The sequence below is a fragment of the Solea solea genome, chromosome 7 (genome assembly GCF_958295425.1).
Source record: "Solea solea chromosome 7, fSolSol10.1, whole genome shotgun sequence".
Classification (NCBI taxonomy): domain Eukaryota; kingdom Metazoa; phylum Chordata; class Actinopteri; order Pleuronectiformes; family Soleidae; genus Solea; species Solea solea.
Genome location: NC_081140.1, coordinates 15116042 through 15120568, shown reverse-complemented (window position 1 = coordinate 15120568; position 4527 = coordinate 15116042). Strand labels below are relative to the sequence as shown.

General features: G+C 43.0%; 1 pseudogene; it reads left to right on the top strand.

Moving 5' to 3' along the window:
• Window positions 1-6: 6 nt before the first annotated feature.
• LOC131462467 (protein phosphatase 1 regulatory subunit 37-like) lies at window positions 7-4226 on the top strand (annotated as a pseudogene).
• The last annotated feature ends 301 nt before the right edge of the window (window positions 4227-4527 follow it).

Below are 4527 nucleotides of genomic sequence, written 5' to 3'. Positions count from 1 at the left end.
AGCCTCCCCCCAAAATAAAGAGAAGCCTGCTGATGCAGACACACAGCCCATGACGCAGCAGACACAGGAAGAGAGCTCAACTGCGCCACCAGCAGACTGTAAACTGACAGAGCAGAGTGTTGTAGCACACTCCGAGTCTACACTGGATACTACACACACCAACGCACTAGAGCAACTGTCTACACGTCAACCCACTGAGGATGTTGCAGCAAGTACCTCAGAGCCAAATATACAAGCATCAGCCCTGCCTTCAGAGTCCTCACCAGAACAGGCTGGAACATCTCAGCTCACTGAGGAGGTAACACAGAGCACAGAAAACCTTCAGTCCACCTCTGTGGAAGGAGAAGAGGAAGGAGCAGAGAACAAGCAGGGTCCATCAAAAGATGACAGAGGTGTAATGCCCCCTTGTAGCATAGAGGAAGATTGTGAAAGGTTAGAGGAGCTGAGTCAAAGCCAGGCCACAATCCCTGCGACAGACACACAACAGTTAACAACTACACTCAAACATCTACAGAATGAGCTCACACCTGCATCAGAGGAGACCCAAGTCCCCAGGCCAACCAGCAGAAGAAGACAAAGAGGAGGCACTTCCACACCAGGAGGAACAGGAGGTGCTGCTCATCTTATCAGAAATCAAGCCTCCCACTTCTACAGCACAGAAAGACAAAAGCCAACCAAACCAAGAGTCTCTTCTTCCAGTCGAGGCGAATCATGGACCACAGGAGTCAAACTCTTCAGAGAGTCCCGAATCCACCACAACTGGGGCCGTCTCCTTAGTGGAAGTGGAGGACTCGCCTGATGAGAGCTCAGCTGACGAGGGTCGAGTGTTTCACTGACGCTCTGGAGGGAGAGTTAGTCAGTTCAGCTCTACCCAATGGCCTGAAATCTGAGTTCTCCCTCCATCTGCTGGACACTGAAAACGCTAAGCCTGGCAGCTGTGTGATGGAGCACGGTGAGCCCTTCATTCACTGACCTTTTCTTGTTTTTAAAGATCAGTAGGTTTTGTGTGAGAAAATGCCTGTTTGATGATGCATGTTTTGTGTTACACCTGTAGTCAGTGTCAGCTGTGGACAGGACCTGGAGGAGCTGCTGCTAGAAGCCAGTTTGGACACAGGAAGAGATGCACCATGAACTCAAGAGGTAAAAACATTTGTCTGCATGATAGCACAATCAAATTCATCCACAAAATGCATAGTTAGATCATACACAATTCTCCAAAACATGAAAGTGCACCCACACAAGTGACCATGAAAATGAGCAGAGAGGCACTTTCACCCAGTGGGAGTTTGACCATTTCTCTACTATACTGTATCTTTTGAATATTCATCGAAAAACATCAGGTACAAAACTGTCTGATTCAAATAAAGGTTCTAGGTAAATTTCACAAAATACCAACAAATACTTATATAATAGTCCCATTAAGTAGAATAGTAATCCAAATAATAGATACATAAAATAAAGTTATCACTTTTAATGGGCCACCATGCTTCACTGTCTTCAGAGTGGACTGTGGCTTGAATTCGGTGTTTGGGGGGTGCTCTGACAAACTGTCTGTGGCCCTTGGACCCTAAAAGAACATCAGTCCACAAAATGTTTCTCCATTTCTCTTTAGGCCAGTCGATTCAGCACGTCTTTTTTTAACTTCTTGCTGATAGATTAGCTTCACGCAGGCCACCCGATTGACACCTGTTTTTTCACAGAATGAGTTACCTCACTAATTGAACTCCACACTGCTATTATTTTGAACACTTTCAATGAATGATTCAAATACACCGACTCAGGAGCATGCGTATCATGAATGTTGGGTCTGTTGGTTTTCTATGACTCTACCACACCTACTGGTTATTTGCCCTGTAGTGGTATAATTTCAATAAAAAACGGTGATCTGGTTAGACATGTTGGACTGCTATTATTTTAATCACAACTCTATGAGTGGACACCAGTGTCTTTGACAGTTGGTACCGTCCGTCCAGTAGGAGCCTGGTCTTTAGGCGTCAACAGGAGTTCTTTCTGCAACCAGAAAAATGATGTCCGATTTTTGTGTGATGACACAGTGTTTCATAAAGCACATACATTTTCTGCCCACCTGAATGCACATCCACAGTTATTATTTTTTATATGTTTTTGCCTCAAAAAAAGTGTAACAATTAGAATGATATGTGGGTTATTGATTGTGGGCAATTAGATGTGATCTTGACCTTGAATTTTGGAAATGTTTTCTACTCTCAACACTAAATCATACCTTCTCTTCTACTTCCACAAGGTTCGCAAGGACGGGAGAAAACCACATTGAGATAGTTTGTCTGGCTCGACGACGTGACCGCCCTACAATGTTTTTGTCAACTCTTTGACTTCACCACCAACGTAACCTTTCTATAAAAGATGGAAGAGCTGACCTTAAAGTCAAAGCTCCTTACACACATACAAGCAACTAATGGGAAAGACTCAAAGGACAAGACCCACCTGTTTAGCCTGGACATCCTTTATATACACACACACACACACACACACACACTACACATATACATGTATACTGAGTATGAGAGAGGAGGATGGGGGAAATAATCACCCTGATATCACTACATTTTGTCAATCTGCAATCTTTACACACAACAACAACTGCCTGTGAGTGAGAGAGCAGTGAGATGGAGGGACAAAGGAGGGAGGAGAAAACACTAACCAAAGACAGAACACACACCTTTCTCACAGTCCATATTCACACACACACTCTGTCTCTCTCTCTCTCTCTCTGTCTGTCTGTCTGTGTCTCTCTCTCTCTCTCTCTCTCTCTTTTCATAACAAATACACACACAGACAAAAGGATGATGCTGAGGAAACAAACTCAGACGACAGGATAATCATAAGAGACCCTGCTGAGGCGACCTGCTGGCTTTAAACACTCGCCCCGGAGTATATCTGCATCAAAGGCTTTTATATTCACGGAAGCTGAGGATGTCACGGTGTCTAAATGTCAACGTTTTTTTGGTCTGTGTCCGTACTCCCCCCCCCCCCCCCCCCACACACACACGAAAAAAAACCACCAAGGGACTGTCTTGACATTCCTCTGGTCATGTTTTCTTGTCCTCTGCTCACTCTGGCCCCCCTCAGGAATCAGTGTCTCCCCCCCCCCCCTCCTCCTCCGCTCAGTCTGCTCAGATCTGACGTGGAGGAGCTGAACTCGTCTCCAGCCTGCTTAAGACTAAACTTCATTTTGAAAGTCACAAAGCTGAGAAACTTCAGAACTTCTGTGAATGCTGGAAAGCAATGCTGTATGCTTTTGGTTATTTACAGTAACAAAAAAAAAGATCTTGATTCTCTGGAACTTTAGACATGTTTTTTTTTTCTCTCTGTTTTCTGTCATTTCCCCTCATCTTTCCTTCTCTCCCTCAGTCTTGCGTTAGTACTTCTTGCTTTCTCAGCTCCAGCTCACATTCATGTTGCCTTTAAACTCACCACTCTTCATCTATTCTGTTTTTTTACCAACAGGCTGCTTTGAGATATCCTTTTTTTTTCTATTTATTTTATAGATAATTGAGCCTTTTCTGATTATTTCCCCTATGTCTTCTTCACACCCTCTTTATTTTATATCTTCCGTTTAGGTGTTGCTTTTAAAGGCCACCCTTCTTTTTTGATGTATATTTCAGACTCAAAACTAGAGCATATATTTACTTTTTTTTTGGTGGGTAGGGGCAATCTGTGTTGGGAGGGAAGGTAATACGAATGTTTGACTATTTCAGTCTGGGTTCAGTTCAGAAAGTAAATACAGCAGACGTACTCAAAAATCCCCTTTGCTTTAATGCTACACTGCTTGGTGAACCTGTTGCCACAAGGGGGCACTGTGGCTTGCTGTTTTTTTCCCTCCCACAGTGGAGCCAGAAAAAAGGATATCACATGCATCACATACATTTTCCATGGCCTGATGTCTCCGATCAGAGCAATGTCCTGAATTTCCCAAAGATTACGTGAATTATTAACTTTATGGAGAAAATAGTTTTTCTTCTTGAGAAAGACACAAGCAGGTGTGTTTTTTTTCTTTTTTTCTTAAAAGGAGCATTTTTCAACCCTCCTGCTCTTCTCCACCCAACAAAGAGTTTGCCCCCACTGTTTGTAATGCTTTAATTTTTAGAAATTTTAATAATTTGTTAACTTAATTGAAATGTGCTGGTAATCACAAAGATATGTATGGCGAAATCTGTTCCTCTCAAATAAATGCATGTAATGACTAATGGTTATGACTGAATGATTCTATTAAATCAGTCAGTTTGGTTCGTCAGAGCTTTGCAGGTGAATGCACGCGTGAATGTGTGAAATGTTGGCAAAGGTGGTTCAGTTCAAATGTGTTCTCCTGCTGAACTAGCGTACGTAAAGAAGACGATCCCATCCACATTTCTTTCAGAAATACAATACATTTCAATACTGACACTAAAGTTGCTTGAGTCAATGTCACGATCTAGCCCAAAGTCAAAGATATATCACTCGACATGCAACGAGTCTGAAAACAAAGCAAGTGGAGACGCCTCACGTGGG